At 40.5% G+C, this 7,981-nt stretch overlaps 1 long non-coding RNA gene across 4 annotated transcripts; it reads left to right on the top strand.

The window, feature by feature from the left end:
* Positions 1–1,795: 1,795 nt before the first annotated feature.
* On the top strand, positions 1,796–6,414 carry LOC123060334 (uncharacterized). 4 transcript variants are annotated; one of them, XR_006427901.1, is made up of 5 exons: positions 1,796–2,343; positions 2,470–2,506; positions 2,901–2,973; positions 4,712–4,787; positions 5,414–6,414. It is a non-coding gene; the product is annotated as an uncharacterized lncRNA (long non-coding RNA). The 4 variants fall into 4 exon arrangements; XR_006427902.1 differs by having other exon boundaries at positions 5,380–6,414; XR_006427900.1 differs by having other exon boundaries at positions 1,797–2,343; positions 6,111–6,414.
* Positions 6,415–7,981: the final 1,567 nt, after the last annotated feature.

The following is a 7,981-nucleotide window of genomic DNA, read 5'->3' as shown; positions in this document are numbered from 1 at the left end:
TTCAGTTTGGATGGCATCACGATTCGACCTGCTCTACCCAGGAGGAACAGGAAGGGCATCTCCAACGTGACCGTCGAACCAGGCGCATATGTCTGAACCGTGTTATTCAAACGTATTTTGTCATTCGATGCGAGTCTGTATTGGTCTGCTGAACAGTCGCAATATATTTTTCTCCAAAACCGAGACTAAGTGAGATGGAGGCTTTGCGGGCATCCGACCGCTGCCACATCCGCATCTGACCGCCCTGACCAACCCGAAACACCTACCCACCTCTCCCACACTTTTCATCCAACGCCGTGCTGCTTGCCGCCGCATTCATGCCAACCCAGAGCATGCAGCTGTCGGCATTAATGCTGAGCGATGTGAACGGACGTGAAGGTGGCGTTGACGTACGCGACCTGTTAGGTGTCGCTGCTTCAAGGCGTCGCTGCTTCAATGCGGGCACCACATTCCGGGAAACCAACTCCGGCAGCTACGCCACATTGAAACGGGCCGATAGCTCATCTGCCCGGTCATGGCCGCGACTATTTAAGCCGCACGCCGGCATGCAAATCCACACCCAGCCCCTCATACTCCTCTCCGAGCCCTTCCAACTCTAGCGGCGATACCGAAATCTTGGTTCTCCCTGCTGGCAGGCGGAGGCGGTGGCGGCGACAGATCGTCGTTAAGCGAATCTTGGCACCGCCGCCCTTGCTCTCCGGGGCTTTGAGCATCAACAACGGTCGGCTCCTCCGGCAAGGAAGAGATCGTCAGCTCCTCCGACGGCGAGGAGGACCAGAAACCATTGCAACAGCCGGAGTACCCGTTGCGCCTCTTCGCGGAGGCGGCTCTGACGGACGAAGAGTTTGTTGGAAATATGCCCTAAAGGCAATAATATTTGTATTATTATACTTCACTATAAAAAAACACTTCTGTGATGATACGTGTTTGTCACAGTAGTTCATATTTTCTGTCATGCATGTACATTCATGACGATTTTATGATAGAATCCAGATAGTTATATTTGTATTGTCGTAGAAGTGTTCTATGACAATACTCAAATTATCTTCACGAAAGTGTCCACTTCCATAACGATAAATGGCGTGTCATGGAAGTGTATTCGTTAAGGGTAACCGACACGTGGCATCCACCGTAACGGATCGTCGTTAAGCTATCGGGTTCGGTTTTGGATCTGATGATTATTCATATTTATTCATCTCATTAAGAAAATCATTTTGTGACTTAGGAACTTGTTCTAACTGAATTTGAACCATGGAAGCATGTTTTCCAAGACCTTTAATATCATTTGCAATCTCAAACATCAAGTAACTCAAGCGATCAATCATGAAGGCATTGCATTTCAATTGTTTCTTAACATAAGCATTGAAATGTTCTTGCTTAACAATGTACTTATCAAATTCATCCAAGTATTGACTAGAAGATTTATTATAAGGAATATAACCTTCATCAAACCTTATAAGAGAATTTACCTCTACTACCTGCCACTACACCACACCACTTAATTGGGGCAATTAACTGCCGGGAGAAGTATGTGAATAAGGGCAAAAGATCTGCCGGAAAGCTTGTTACTGCCGGTAGAAGTACTTTAGGGCAGAAAAACTGCCGGTAGAACTTGGCGAACAAGGGCGCATAAACTGCCGGTAATCACGTCCACATTAAAGGACGCACTATCTGCCGGGACAACCAAACCATGGCCCATTAGCTGTCGGGGACTGTAGTATTTTAGCGGGAGGCCGAAATAATATTGGGCCAAGGCGCGCGCTAGCGAGGGTAGGCCCGCGAGAGGCGAAATTTTTGGCACCGAAGGAAGTATAGACTCGGCCCCAATCTCCCAGACTCTTCTTCCAAATCGCCCCCAAATCGAGTCTATTGTGCCCTCGCCGCCGCCCCCAACCGCGATGTGCCCTCGCCGCCGCCCTGCAACCACCGCCACTCCGACCATTGCCGGCGTCGCCCCCAGCACCCCACCGTAGCGCCGCCGAGCACCAACTAACACAGATCTAATTCCCCGCCGGCCGGCCCCGTCGCCGAGCCCTTCGCCCCTGTCAAGTATCCTTAGATCTCGTCCGCCCTTCGCTGCATTCCCAGCGCCGCCCAAATGTGGTCTATCCATCCACGCATTCTCCTCTCGCAGCACCATCTACTTGGCATCTCTCCTGAACTGCCGAGATGAGGCATGCGCCGGGCTAGGGTTTGGCGCCGCCGGCCTTCCTGGTCGTCCTACTCCGGTGCTTGCTCCTCCGCCGCTGGTCCACCTCGACGTCGTGCTCGCCCATCATCCTTTGTCCGTGCTCCCCCAGTTCGTGCTTCTACGGCCTCCCCCTCTTGTACTTCGAGCCTAAGGTATTGCCCCTGGTGCTTCCCGTTCTCTTGACTCTTTTCAGTTTTTCTATTAACGTAGCAATAATCAATAGTTGACACACTTGTGAGAAACTTATGGTTACATTTACTTATGCGTGTGCCTTGCAGAATCACAGGTCAACAGATGTTGGTGTTCAAATTACAGGTAATACCATTTAAAATTTTCAATGATTAATGACACCACATGAGCTCATATGCCAAATGTTCTTCCTCTGGTTTGAAGAAAATAGCAGAGCACTCGAATGGAAGAATATATCTGGAACCGTCAGCCTTACAAAGTGCTATTTTCAGCTGCATGTTTTACTAATAGTTGCTGTGCCTGGTATCTTGTCTGACCTGGAACATATGGTCATTTTAGTAATAGCAACGTCAAAGTAGAAATTAGGTTGGGCAGGGAATTCTTCTGTTTGTTTATAGTTTCTAGCCAGTAATATAGTTCTTGTGTTGTTTTGGCCGTGTTTGGGTTCCTTTTGCTTTCTCTTCTGTTGGTTATCCTTTTGCATTTGCTTTGCCTCTAATGCTTGCTTTGTCTGTTGCAGGAGACAGGAGACACTCGCAGTTTGGCTGTGTCCATGCTGCTGCTTTTGCCTAAGATGGATTCAATTAATTGAGGTATGCTCCAGATATAGATATGAATTTGTTTTCTCTTTTGGGCAGAAAGCTAGCTAGAAGTAAAGTAAGATATTTGTAAGTGCTTCCTTGCACCTGCAGTTGTTTTCTTATTCAACTTTGCTATACATAAATACAGGTTTGTTCTTTTGGGGTACAGAGCTAGCTAGAAATAAGCAAGGGCTTCCTTCATGTGGATGTTTGGTTCTTATTCCAGTTTTGCCTTACATATATGAATTGCATATGTGAATTTTCTTTTGAGAAAAACAAGGGCAACGTCTAGGTGTCAAGTAATGTTATACATACGAGATTAGAGTATCTTCCTCAGCTTCGAGCGATACCATCTTAGGTACATGTAAAAGTATATACTTTGCTGCACATATGGGATGTTCTCACATACATGGACTGCACCTTATTTCTGTCTGTGAGAACCTCACTGCCGAGAAAAAAGTCTGTAGTTTTCCGTGCGAGCTAAGCAGCATATGAAAAGGAAAGATCTGTATATGTATGCAGTTCTGTTCATTTTTAACATCCCGCTGCAGTTCTGTTCATTTTTAACATCCCGCCATACAGATAATTGTAGTTTGTAGATTGTATGCTATACTGACTTGCCTTTGTTCTGACCTGAAAGAAAGGTTTTATTGCTGTTTCATGTAGTCGTTTATGACCCCTTGAATGCTCACAATTTTCTTTTCTCATCTAATAGCTATGAAAGAATATGCATGAGAACTATGGCTTATGTAATCTTCAGAGATTCATCAAGTTGCAATTCTGTTTTTAAAATTACTTACATTACAGATTGTACTGAGGTTCTATACATACTTTCTAAGTATTTTGAGAATACTACAGTTTTTCATGATACTATAATTTTATTTAGTTAGGTGTTTGGTTATCACTAAAATCTCAGATATTAATATCAGAGTATTTACAAAACAAGAGTAGTAAAGGATGCACACTAATAGTCAGTTTAGTTTCTGTTTCTTCACAGATTGTACTGAGGTTCTTTATTTTTACTTACACTACAAAAGTGTTAAACTGCATTTACTATGTCCTTCAAATTTCATTAATCCTGCTGCAAGTTGTTTCTAAACATATGTCAAAGATTCCAGTTATGTTTGTCCCAATGTGGTTTAAAACTCCTTACTATTTTAGTGAACTGCATGCTCTTGGTTTTCCCCCATTGACCTTTGTTGCTCTGAATTTGGCGCATGGGTAGTGTAGCAGTACTTGTTACATGCAGGTAGTGTTAGAAATCAGCACTAATTCAGATTTCCTTCCATCATTGCTGCTTAGCACTCACATTTCTTCGCTGAAGGATAGAATCATGGAGTGACAGAAGCTTTGGGAAAAAGGGCTGGAGCTCTAGGGCTTATGGTGGTTCTACCTAGAAATTGTTACAAACAATCTTGTCCCTAAAATTTAAACATCTAACTAAATCTAGGGACTTCTCACAAGCCTCTCACTGTTAATATATAATTATTGACATTGTTGTTAACCTGTATCCTGGTTCGAGTAGTACACCTAATATTGTTAGTATATATTATTACTCAATGGTTTTGAATTAAAGCTATACATTTCTTCTTTTACACTCTAGACCAACTAATACTAAACCTGATAAAAGAGAATGCTACAACAAACACCTAAAAATTGTCATAGCTACAGAACCATGTAATATGTACTTACTGATATATTCTACCAAGGAATATAATTCAAGCTACTTGTCATTGTTTTATTTTTTCAGATGGAGGTGGATTATAATACTTTGGTGATAATAACACCAGCCTTACAGCCATATCATTTACAAATAACTCCATAAGGTAATGTAATAAGTTCCTTCTTGGAAGATGTTCTTTTGAGATCAAATGTCTGGCAGGCATTATCTGTCTCTGCATGTTGCAGATTCCAATGTATATCTTGAGAAAGAAGTTTGCTTGAGGAACAAAGTATTTTCCCATAAGATGTTTATGAATTACTTATGGCAATGAATCAGAGTTTGGAACCACATGCTTATTCATTGTTAGTATTGGCCTGAAACTTAATATATAACTACCACTCTGCTTCTGCAGTTTTGAAAGCTTAGAATTGTTAATATGATTCAGTTTCTTAAATTAAAGCTAATTGTGGACATCTTTAGTGTCTTTGCCTTATTAGAAGTGTCATTTGATGATAACGTGCTAGCATTCAAGTTTTTCTGGTGGTAACACCCTCGTCATCTTGAGAAGTTCTATATTATTATTTCCTTAAGATATTTGCAAGCCTGTCAAAATTCCTTCTCAAAATTCCTGTCATCTTGTAGTGACAATCCTCAAGCTGATAAGGATTCAATTTACATTTTCCTTTTTTTTCGCTGGCTACTACAGTAACTTTGTGCATGTAACCTGCTTATACCACTTTCTCTGTACAAGATAGGTACACCTAGTGGTTACTGTTAATATTTGTACAGACTTTTCACACTATATTTGGACGAGAAGATAAGCTTGCTACTGTCAAGATGATAGAAAATGGACATGGTCTCTACTAAAGAAGAGATTACTCTAGAGATGTTACTGTTTTCTCTAGGTTTCAAAACATATGCGCTGTTGTATGTGGCCATGCGGCTGTTGTATGTGATTGTTGTAACACCTTCCTGTTAATATTTGTACAGACTTTGCACACTACATTTTGATGAGAAGTAAGATTAGCTTGCTACTTGTTAAGATGATAAGAAATGGACATTTTCTCTACTATAGTAGAAATTACTCTAGATATGTTACTATTGCACTATATTGCAGAACATAGAACATATGCGGCTGTTGTATGCAGTGGTGAATCTACGGAGTAAATGTAAGGTAGGCTCAACTGTAATTATGCCATTGAGATGGGCTGGGAAACAGCAGTTTTGCTGCGCTGGGGTCTAATCTTTGGTACTAAAAAAGAAATTACTCTTGTTGGAGGGCAGGCTTAAGCCTGTTAAAGCATGCCTAGTAGATCCGCCCCTGGTTGTATGTGATTATTGTAACATCTTCCTTAAGTTCTGAATGCAATAACATTTTTTGATCTATTGCAGATTTCCCAAAGTTCTGAATTCTCAATAACATCTTCTGATCTATTGCAGATTTCCCAAAGTTCTGAATGCAATAACATCTTCTGATCTAATGCAGATTTCCCAAAGGTACACAAGTTCACTAAGGTTTGGAGGACCTTCAAGTTGCTGAAGATTTGGAAGACCTACAGTTAAGTTGGTGGAGTGATAATGTCATTTGTCTTGTTTGTTGAACCTAGAGACTTGATATGCTCATTTTGTTGGTTATTAAGCTCATTTTGGTTGTGTGGCACACATCTAGAAACATATGTACATCTCCTTTTGTGGCACTATTTTATTTTGGTTGTGTGGCAAACATATATGTACTCCTTTTGTGGCACAACCTCCTTATATATGGACGAATGAAGTTTTAAGGTTTTCAATGAAGCCTATATGTTACTTTGATTGAGTCGAAGGTATAAATTGTGTGATGTTAACTGATTGCTTAGACATATATAATGGATCGATATTACATAATATGGATGCCTAGAACATTTTGCTAGTGAAATCAACTTGCCGGCATAATATCTGCCCACTAAACATGCTTATGTAGGCAGTCAAACTGTCGGTAATGGTATCTGCCGGGAGAATATAAACTGCCGGCAAATACATGGGTCGGGGCAGAAAAACTGCCGGGAGAAGTTTACCTGCCGGGAGAACTACTGTCTCGGCAGTTTATCTGCCCTTTAAATAGCTTTCTCCCGGCAGTTTTTCTGTCCTTACATCAGTGTTGTGGTGTAGTAGTCGGGGTGCCGAGACCGTGTATTTCTTCAATAGGTGGTAAATTCTTAACATCTTCAGTTTTAATAAACTTTTTCTTTCATAGATTTTTTTGTCTCTTGCATATCTTCAGTACTGAGAAATAGAATACCCCTTTTCTTCGGAGTTGGTTTAGGTGATGGTTCAGGAAGTGCCCAATCATTATCATTCCTCAGTATATTATTCAATAGTTCTCCAGCTTGTTCAACAGTTTGTTCCCTCAAAATACAACCAGCATAATTATCTAGGTAGTCCCTAGAAGTATCGGTTAGTCTATTATAAAAGATATTAATTATTTCATTTTTCTTAAGAGGATGATCAGGCAAAGGATTAAGTAACTAAAGAAGCCTCCTTCAAGCTTGAGGGAGATTCTCTTCTTCAATTTGCATAAAGTTAAATATTTCATGTAAGGCAACTTGTTTCTTATGAGCAGGAAAATAATTTTCAGAGGAGTAATATATCATATCATGGGGACTACACACACAACCAGTAGCAAGAGTATTAAACCATATCTTGGCATCACCCTTTAACGAGAAAGGAAACAACTTAAGAATGTAGTAGTAGCAGATCTTTTCCTCATAAGCAAATAGGGTGGCTATATCATTTAATTTATTAAGGTGTGCCACAACAATTTCAATTTCATAACCATGAAAAGGATCTGATTCAACCAAAGTAATTAACTCAGGATCGATAGATAATTCAAAATCTTTATTAGTAACAAAGATAGGAGAAGTAGCAAACTTAGGATCATACTTCTTTTTCTCCATCATATATTTTTCTTTAAGCTTAGTAGTAGTTTCTTAACATTTTCTCTATCATTACAAGCAAGAAATTCGCTAGCTATCTCCCCATCCATAACATAACCCTCAGGTACCTTAGGAATTTCAATTCTAGGAGAGCTAGGTATAATAGGTGATTCATGAATTTCATCAGTTTCAACATTCTTAATTTCCTTAGCTTTAGTTTTAGCAAGTTGTTCATTATGAAATTCAACTAGTGGTACAGTTTCATCAAGCATAGCACTAGCATCATCATAAGCATCATTCATAGCAGAAGTATCATCATCAATTACTCAATTACTTGCGACATACTAGAATTAATAGTAGGTGATGGTGTCGCGAGCCTATTCAAAACAGAAGGTGAATCAAGCGCAGAGCTAGATGCCAGTTCCTTACCTTCCCTCGTCTTAGA

The sequence above is a fragment of the Triticum aestivum genome, chromosome 3A (assembly GCF_018294505.1).
Source record: "Triticum aestivum cultivar Chinese Spring chromosome 3A, IWGSC CS RefSeq v2.1, whole genome shotgun sequence".
Taxonomy (NCBI): Eukaryota; Viridiplantae; Streptophyta; class Magnoliopsida; order Poales; family Poaceae; genus Triticum; species Triticum aestivum.
The sequence above is the reverse complement of the archived record's forward strand: the minus strand, read 5'-3'. Positions and strand labels throughout refer to the sequence as shown.